We start from the raw sequence: 10471 nt of genomic DNA on the forward strand, positions 1-10471 counted from the left end.
GAGCGGCCGTGGGGTCCGAGCAGGGCCCGCCGGCGTCCTCGGTGGTGGGGACGACAGCGGGTAACGAGGCGTCTGAGGTGTTCGCAATGCGTTCGAAATGTCTTCTGAATTGAACTGCTGAACAAAATTTACTCTCTTGGGATCTGTGCCTTACACAAATCTTGTCATAATCTTGTAATAATGTTGCTGCTTAGTTCGGCACTCAGCTGTGGGGACTTTTACATAAGCCCCCTCCCTTTTGCCTAGGAATGTGGTAAATTAATTAGCGACTAAATATTGCACCCAACCCACTTCTATGTGAATGTCCTACACTGGCAATATCCACAATTACTCCATTTATTTGGCCGTCATCATTTTGTTTGAAATTCCACCATTTCAACTGTCTGCTGACGCGTGGCCCCGCTCCCGCCCAGCGGTGACAGGAGGCTCAGAGCTGCCCGGGCCCTCGGCAGTAGTGTCGCTGCGAGGCCGGTGGTGGAGACGCTTTGGATTGACCTTTCCCCGAGCTGTAAATCTAATATTATAGCACTACGGGTAGGTTCCTTTTATTAGAGTATGAGTAACAATGTATGTCTTTCCCTCCACGCTGTTAAGTGCCATTCATTTAAGATGAACTTCACATCATTTGGTTTTATTTGTATTTTGTTTGCTGTGTTTGTACATCTGGGTGGTATGTTTTGTAATGTGCCGTATTTTCTACAGACCCAAACCAGGCTGGATCACACCAGCACTGAGGTTCTACAAGGGGACGAGCCTTTCAGGCCCACCTCTGTAAGTTACGCTGTACTCTCCTACTAAAACTTTTGCCCACTCTCATTCTGGTATTTGTTTTACAGCAATATACAAACATCAACATTGCCAACAAGCTCTGAACTCATAATAACATTTCTTCCCACTAATGACTTCTTTCATCTTTACTGTCATATTTCAGCATAATTTTCATGGCCTTTGGTTGCCGCGGATACATTACAATCCTGTTGACAAATAATCATACTTTTAGTTTTAATTACTGTTGTTTTCAGGTGCTAAATGGAAAAAAAATAATGCATGTTGCCAAGGAAGTGCTCAGAACTTCTACATCACGAGTGTGCCTACACTGCATTAAAAAAACAGCCAAACAACAGATCCATGTCACCAAGAAGGAATGCAGACACAAAATCATATAACTTTAATTTTTTCATCAAATCTTTACTTTTTTTAAGGTACTAGAACCTGGCTTCTGTCTGAGTCTTTGTAACAGGACTCAGGAATTTCAGACTGACAAAACAATTGTAATACAATTTTTCCAACTTTTTCTTGTGTTTTGCTGGTTGTACTCTGGTACTGTCCATGAGGCTAGGAAACTCCAAGCTTAATCTTGGTGGCAATCTGTAGACTTACTGTCGTCAAAAGTTTTTGTGACCAATACAGCCAGTAAATTCCCCTGAACAAATCAAAACTTGACTTTATTTGAAGGAACTTCGAATCATATGCTGGGGTCTCCCTTTGTTGAAATGGAAACAGGGGGCAACTGTGAGTGAAAAGGCATTACTCCAGAAGTGTTACTGCTGGTGACAAATCAATTAATCATCCTCTCTAAGCGTACTGCCTCAAATACAGTTCTGGTGTTCTTACAGGATATTTTTAGCTATCTTTCATTGTAATGGATGACATTTTCCCCCAGCAGATAATAAGGGAGTCTTCTCACAGCATTTGGTTTGTGTACTTACCTCAAGAATTAATTTGGCTTGTTGTATCTTAATAAAGCTTGCAATTCTTGTTTTGCAGGTTTCTCTGACGTTTAGACAAAGGATAGTCTTGCAGTCAAAGAACAAAAGTGAGAGGCATGACATCTCTTCCTGGCTCAGTTAGTACTTCCTATAGAAAACAAAGTAGACAGAAAACAAGGTAGAAGTACAAAGTTTTTAAACTTCTTTCAGCAATATATCTTTCCTAATGCAGACCGTACTTAGAAGTGTTGGATGAAGAGCCAAATCATGGTAAGACCAAATAAAACAACAAATCACATTTTGCAACCAACGTGCTTGCATTGTTTTCCTCTGAGTGGTTGGACATGTGGGTAGAAAACTGTTTCAGTTGCTGGGCAATTGTCATTGCTTCTCAGCCACATACTTTTACTGTTAAAGTACATCTTACTTCATTTTGTACGTGGGATTTTTCAAAACCAAGGAGACCTAAAATAATTGCTATGGATCATAAGTATTCAAAAGAGAAACTGCTTTTGGGGTATGCTTCAGTTGAGAACAACTTGTCAGCAAGTTTTGGAACAAGTGGTAGCTGTGACCCGTTCCTTCCCCATCCCCGACCACGCGTCTTCCCTGAGAGGAGGCCATGGCGGGGCAGGAATACACACCCGCCTGTGCACTGTTCTGCCCCTCAATGCTTTGCCCTCGCCTCTGCGATGACCTTAATTCCAATGGTATAGGAGTAACAAAGGGGGAAAGTATTTGTTTTTATAGATTGTCATGTGACGTTATCCCTCTAAGACCAATAGATTGCTCGTGACATTCTGTATTATAATGTCATATAAGAGAAGCACATTTTATCTGATTTGAGCCCAGTGGGTCAGTGACGTCCACCAAGATGACTTCTGCAAAGAGAGAATCATCTGTTGCTGAAAGAAACAGAGCGAGTCTTCAGTCAGCTCTGTGTATTTATTTCTTTAAAAAAAGTCATAGTCGGCTGGCTGTTGAAAAAAGCCCTGATAAAACACCCAGTGAAACCAGTTGGTGTACTGAGGAAGGAAAGACTGAGACTGGTTAGTGCTTGTCCCTATACATGACAGTTCAGGAAGCCTCAGTGGTGATCCTAAGAGACTTTTGAACTATAGAAGCCCTAAGCCCCTGGATGATGCAACAGGGAACAGGAAAGATCTGCCTGTTTCTTTTATAAAATATTCATGTTTATATTCCAGCTTCATGGCTGAATTATTTCATAGGCTTATATAGCCTTTGTTTTCGGGGGGGGTGGGGTATGTCTATGCTAAATTAGCTATATTCAGTCTTCCAGGGCAAAGTTATTCTGGTTGAAGAGAAGCAATCATACTGACTGATTCCAGATGCTTAGTTCATTTTGACTTCTTATAATGAGCTGATGAGATTTCAAATAATTACTTATTGATGATGATGATGATATTTCAAATAATTACTTATTTAATAACATAATTTAATAATTACTTATATAATAACACAAGAAGGATTAGTTAGCTCCTGACTACTGCACAGATATCCACATTTAGTCAGGCAAAAAGAACTTCCTTTGCCAACTAAGAAGTCCAGCTACACAATCATCCTATTTCTCTAAAGAGAATGAAACCCTTAGATACGTCTGAAAAACTACTATACGCTCTCTACATATTTTTTAGAGACGTATAAATATATGCAGCGATGCATCTATTATTTGCAGGGACCAGGGAGGACCAGCAGCTCCCAGGGGCCACGGAGCCAGGAACCAAAGAGGACACCAAGGTGGCGGGGCAAGCCCAGGGATGGCAGCTGGGGCCAGCCGGCAGTCCCATCACCAGACCAGCTCGTAATGAGGAGGCAGGTCTGAGGTGACGCCAGGAACTCAATTTGCAGATCAGGGTCAGGTCCAGCAGCAATAAACAGAGCGAGACGCAGCCTGGTGATTGCCAGGGAAGGGAAGTCGCTGGTGGCAAGGCGGGGCTGAGATGAAGCCAGGAACACCGGGCTTAGATCAAGGAGGTCCATGGGCGGGCATAGCCGTGGCTGTACCACAGCTGAACGGGGAGCTGGGGACCGGCGCCCCCACAGCATCGCTCAGGTGCCCAGGGCTGGGATGGGCCCACATGGCATGGATGGGCAGAGCTGTGGGTGGAAGCACCAGGAAACGCTGGTCAAAGCAATTAAAGTCTATTAGTACACTCATGGCCCCGACATTATTAAATGCACTTTGTGACTCTGCTGTGTCTTTAAGATGTAATGTATTTTTAAGTGAGTTACTCCATTGATTTTTCGCTGATGATACAGATGACTTCATTAGCCAGATAGGTTTTCTAAGCGTGCAATGATGTTTATAAATTACATGAAATTGGTTCTTCAGAATGTCTCGTGGAATAAAAAGCTAGAGCTGCCATGGTACGAAGGAGGGCAGAAGTCTTTAGGACTCACTTAGGGCAAAGGGCTGAAGCAGCAGATTGGTGTCACGTGAAAATGGCAAGATAACAACCTGCAGGAGGCTGTACACCGTGAGGTCATATCCAACATAACCAATGGCCAGGGTACCGGACTGACAGACAGTGAGGAAATGTCTCAATAAAGTATTCTCTAAAGCATGTTCCTTGACATAAAAAAACCACCCAAACCTAATTTTGCTGTTCTTATTTTTAGAACAACCTATGGAATAACCTGCTGGCTCCCAGCTGCTCGGTATACATTAGTATTTTGCGCTATATCCATCTTCAAGCTGTCATTTCCTTTTATCACAGCAGTAATTGTGCCATTGAGCCAATTGTTACATCTGTTTAGCTGACTACAGTGTTAAAAATTTCACTAATACTTGATGGTACATATGACACTTCAAAGAACTATATAGGCCATGACGGAGCAGTCCTTGCTGAAGGAAGTCTGTAATACCATACACACATAAAAAAAAATTGAAGAATAACCTATATAACCTGAAGCGTAAAGTAGCTTAGGCATTATGCCATGATAATAATAGTAGATGTTTACCTGTACACAGTGTTGATGGAGTTCTGGTATCCCTCTAAAATGCAATATTCAACTAAAGGGTCAGATTTTGTAGTGCGGCTGATTCTATTTTTGCGCAGTGCCCTAAGGTTAAAGCCTGACAATGTAAAGCCAAGGTCAAGAGGTACCCTGGGTTGCACCAGGGAATGCACTGAAGTGCGCTAAAGTATATTATCAGCTGTCTGATCCTCGGGCATCTGCTGCAGTCAATCTGTAACCCCGGGTGCTTGCTTGCTTGCTTTCAAATGCTTTTCTCACTTCTCCCACTGATTTACACAAATGATTCCAAAATTTAAGTTTTGCTGAGTAGGAACCGGTGACAGAAGATCTCTGCGTAGTGTTTTATTCTGAATACAACTAAAAATATTCATTATTAATTTAATATATATGAGCCTGAGTCTTCCATGATGTATATATCGGCTGAAAGCGTGTGCAATTCTGTTGACTTCAACAGGGTGCCTCCTCAGCTGTGACTCCAGAGGCGTATCGGATCCAATAGCTGAAACTTTCCTTTGCTGAGCAGCAGTACTGAGCTGTGTAGAGTGGATTATGAAGTCTACATTTGAGGTCCACAATCAGCCCATCTTGTATAAACGTATGGTCGCTGTAACTGGACACCAGAGATTTTACCTTGTCCAGAGGGCATCCCCACAGGGCTATTCCAGTTAATGCCGGGGAAGAAAGAGATTCTTAGGAACAAAATAGTAAGTCGAGAGTGCAGCGGCAGCCCAGAGATATCCAGATGCTAAAACAGCTTTTTTGAGTTTTCAAGAGGCAACTGTATGCAGAGAAAATAGACTGTTCTAACTTGACTTGACTGCAAGACAGCTAGAGCCCAGACGAGAAGTACAAAAGCAGAGCTGCTTTGTCCTTTCACACTCCCACCTCTCCCCAGTGTCAGGTTCCTGACCTAGTTTGGATGCAGCAATACTCAGCTCGGATCCAAAAATGAAACGAGCTCTTTATCTGTACTTGACTGGGCTCCAAGTGATTTCAGTAAGAAGAGGCTGAGTAAGGACTTGGCTGTAGGTGGATCAGAGACTTCGCAGTGTTTATTTATTGAATATATCCAATTTGGTGTCCCGTTTGCAGCCTGCCAAAGCAAAAGGGATTAAAACTTTTCCCCCTCCCCTACATCTCATTACTGAAATAATGAGGAGATATTTTTTTTCCTCTACATTATTACTGGAATAATCTGTCAAGCAAGCAATTGAGTTGTGTCACCTTATCACAATCTTTGCCAAGAAGGATTTAGCAGCGTGATAAATTTAATGGAAAATATTATAGACACATTCCTGAAGACATAAATTCTATGTAGAAAGATAGACATCTGATGGGAAAGAAGTTTGTGTTAGTATTACAGAGATTTATCTGCTTTATTGTTTTTGCGGTGATTTACCTGAAATAGCGCAGAGCATACATGAGAGGGAGCTAAGAGAGGTTATCCCATCTCTTATTTAAATGTGGCTATAAGAATGACAGCATCCTTTCAGCTTCAGTAAACATTAAGCAGAAGTACAAACATCGTTATCACAAATACTCTTTTGATCACCAGAAGACAATTAAAGAAGATGTCCAGTTAAAGCTGTGCAAAGCAAGCTTAGGGGACATGCCTGTCAGGAAGGAGCAGCATGAATAACTCGCAGTCAAGGCAGAAATTATCTAAAAAATGTAAACATTATCAACAACAAAAAGATAACTGAATTCCATGGTAATTTCATCCAACTAACAAATGAAAACAATCGGGGTCTACCAGCAGAGATGACAAACAGTTCTGTAGTTCCTAGAATATTTTTAAGTGCTAAAAATAGGCATGTCTCACTTTAATTGCATGAGAAACTACAAGCTGAGGCTGACTAAAAGGTCATAAAAAGGTACTTGGCTTGAAGGTAGAAAAAAGCATCAGAGCAGACATATCAGAATTAAAAGTTATGATAAAGATGTGTATGTTAGATATTCTGCAGGACTGAATTAATAGAGTTGCTTTAATGACGTCATACGCTAGAAGTGAGAGCAATAATACACGTGAGGCAATGTTAAAAGTTTAAAAAGGCCCAAATATGGGGGGGGTTCACCAGCAGTGCAAACGTATTGTGTTTGGAATTGTAAAGGTGATGATTTACATGTAAAAACTCTTACAAGTCATCCTGACTTCTGCTCTTTTCATGTCAATTCTGTATGAATGAGATAGAAATGAACAATATTCTCCTCATAATTGTATAATAATATAATCTCCCAGCAGTTAGTAACAACAAAGCTAAATTCACAGATCTAATTGTTTGCTTCAACCCAACAGAAAAAATCGTCAGCTTCAATGCAAGCTTTTAGTAAGTGACATCATCCTAAAAGCATGAAGTTACCTTTTTCTTCTCAACGCATAGGGCCAGGTTCCGCTCTTGCCCTGTTGGGATATTCTCAAGTTGTTTTAAGGATTTCAGTCCCGGCAATGCGAATGGACATTGCAAAAGGCAAGGAGGCCCTGGGGTTTGCTGGCTGTTGGAAGGCAGGCAAACGGCGCTGCGGCTCTCAGCTGGGAGCGTGATGCTGACTTGGAGCCACCTTCCTCGGCCGGGCCCGCTGGAAGGCTCAGCTCAGCCCTGCTCTGGCACCGGGGCCAGGGCTGTCTTCGCTTCCGGCGAGCGCACTTCACTGTTTTAAGCAAGACTTTTACTTCGGAAGGAACTATCTTCATTTCCTAGGCTGCTTCTCATTAACATGTGTAATATAGTATGTGTATATAGTAATAGTATATAGTAATATAATATGTGTAACAGAGCTCCCTAATTCTGGAGTTTCAGAGGATTTACTTGTGAGCACGTACGGTCTGCTCTATAAATTCATAGTTCATAATTTACAATAGGTGTGATCTGCTCTGTATAAGTAAATAATTTTCTTCTGTTTTCCAGCTTTGTGAATTGATTATTCATAAAATCTTGTGGTGCAGTAGTCTCAGGGAATCTAGGAATAGCTCTCTCTGGAATACACACTTTACCTTAACACTTCTACGTAAACTCATCTCTGGTATAAATGCAGAGAGGGCTTCCATTTAACATTTGACCTCTCCAAATATGTTTGCCGGTGTACCTACAATGTAATATTTAAGACAGCTGTCAGCAAAGTTTCTTTTTCAGTGTCAGATACAGATGGGTGGAACAAAGTGTTTATTTATACCCCAAAAGGGGATTCCCAATCAACTACCTGAGCGATTTAAGCATCACTGGCCTATTTGGCAAATTATATCAAATTGTGCATATGCCTTCCAGAACTGCAGTTTTCAAGATGTCTCTAATTCCAAGTTGATGGTACAACATATACTATATATGATGACCCTTTTGTAATTTATATAAACGCTATAAAAGTGGAGTCACCCAAGAAAATGATGCAGAAATTGTATTTGTTTACAGCATTCGTTATTCAATAAAATGGAGTAAAAAGGCTCTCTCCTCAAAAGTACAGTTTGTTTTTTTCTCACTGGTGTCCTACTTGATAATATCATATTATAGTAATTAAATATGCAAGAACTCATCTTAGCCTCAGATTATTTGTATTACCATCAGCTTTAATAGGTCCACTTCCTATTAAAATCTTCTTTAAAAAAATCTCCCTTTAACATTCAGGCAACTGGAAGTCTAGGCATAATGGTATCATAAACATCCATCTCCAAGGTGGCCATACTAACAAAGCGAGTCCTCTAGAAGGATGTTCTATCTATGTGAGCCTGAAAATGGCATAATACTGGTGTTTAGCAAAAGAGAGGGAAAAGGAGGTTGTATGCGAAATGAAGAGAAAAATCAGATACCCCTGAAAACGGAAGAATAAATAGAGTTAACTGATTTCTGCCTTTGAAGAAAGGAGACATTATTTTTCAAAAGTTATCATGTTTTTCTCTATTGCGTGTACCGGGATGAAACAAATTATCTGCTTGGGTCATGATAATTTTCCTGGAAGCAGCTCTCGGTCAACTTCAAAGCGGGAAAAGTGATAAAAGTGATAGCAAATGGAAAGTACATCAAGAATGTATTTTCATATTTTGAGTTGGGAATGACCTTGGGTGTTGCCTGATCCTTCTATTGTTACAAACATTCATACGGTGACTAACGTTGACACTGGAATGTTCAGAAACAAATACTTTAATTAGTCAACCTGATGAACAGGTTTGTGGTCATGAAACTCCTGCCAGCCTACATGAGTAATTAAAAGCTCTGTGCACTGGGTTTGAAATAAAGACACCTGAAACGCAGCACCTCCATTGTATTGCTGACTGTAACTTACTCTTTGTACATCTGCAAGTTGTGCTGTAGATGGTCCTGATGACTGAAATCTCTTTGCAGTACCGCTACTGAGCCAGACTGCTTCTGCATGGAATCTGTCGGAATCTGTGCTCCCTAAAGGCGATGGTTCCAGCAAGCCTGGGCAGGTTTTCAATTTGAAGGAAGAACAGGGAGGCATATTAATCAAACAGCTCATCCTCCTCTGGTGGACACAGAAATCTCTTCCCCTTGTGCATGTATGAAGGGAAGGTCTGAGTGGGCTCTTCTGTTAAATTTTCATTTAATGAAATGAAACTTTCCTCTACTAAGACAGGAAAGGGCCTTTGGCCAGTCCCTCAGTATTGGTGAATATAATTGTGAATCCTTCAGGCCCACGTATCTGAGCCCTGAGACTGCTAGAAACAGTAACTGCAGAAATGGTGCATGTGAATTTCTAGACAAATTCATCCAGCGAACAAACCCAGTTATTAGAATACATGCAAAACGTTGCAGACCAGGCACTCCAAAACTGGGACATGCTAGAGTTAAGTTTGCTTAGACAACCTTCGTTTAGGAATCTTGTGGACAGAATTACAATAGCCGTTAGTGAAATAATTCAATGCCATTTTTTCCCAGCCTCCTTGGAGTGCATCGGGGTTGCATGCTAATGGAACGTTTACCTTGTTGGCAAAGGTGGGAGATGCACAATGAGACAGGAGACTACAGGAACGGGAAAGGACAACCTCATGGGTCAGAGAACTGAGCATTGTCCTGGGTAACCGGATTCTATCCATGTTTGTGTCACAGATCACCTGTGTGATACACGACAGGTCACATAAACTAAACTTTTCACTGGTGGTGGCTAAGTGTATGTGCTTCATGTTCAAAGGTTCTGTATTTGTGTATATGTATATGCTTCATGTTCAAAGGTTCTGTATTTGAGACACTCAGAAGTGAGGAATGACAACGGTTGTAGGCAAGTCCTCACCCTGAAGTATGGGAGCATTGGAGTTCTCAGAAAAGAAGTCACAGGAACTTCTTCTAAGCCAAGTGTCATCCTTGGAAATTGTTGAATCAGTTTTATTAAGTTGTCCCAATGGAAACTGAGTGTGTGTCAAACCAGGTGGAGGAAGACATTCAGCTTGAAAAATGTAGGAAAATGATTAAAATTTGGTACAGTCACCAGCAACCCACCGCAGAGTCTTCCAAAAGAAAACACTGGTAAATAATACATGGTACTCTGTCCCTCTTTGGACTACCTATAGATAGATAGGGGAGCCAGTGGGAGAGATGACAAATTAAGGAAGATACAGAAATTTCTGCCTTACCAGTTTTAAAAAGTGTATCATTGATACAGCACAGGCTAAACAACAAGTTCCTCCGCATCCTCAAAACCAGCCAGATGCATTGCCTGCATCTAAAGGCAACGTTAAGCTTTGTATCTGCTTCCCATACTTCCCATCCTACCGTTACATCTAAGTGCACTGACTCGAATTCTGAAAACTCCTTTCT

Source organism: Charadrius vociferus, unplaced genomic scaffold (genome assembly GCF_000708025.1).
Source record: "Charadrius vociferus isolate BGI_N301 unplaced genomic scaffold, ASM70802v2 scaffold67, whole genome shotgun sequence".
NCBI lineage: Eukaryota > Metazoa > Chordata > Aves > Charadriiformes > Charadriidae > Charadrius > Charadrius vociferus.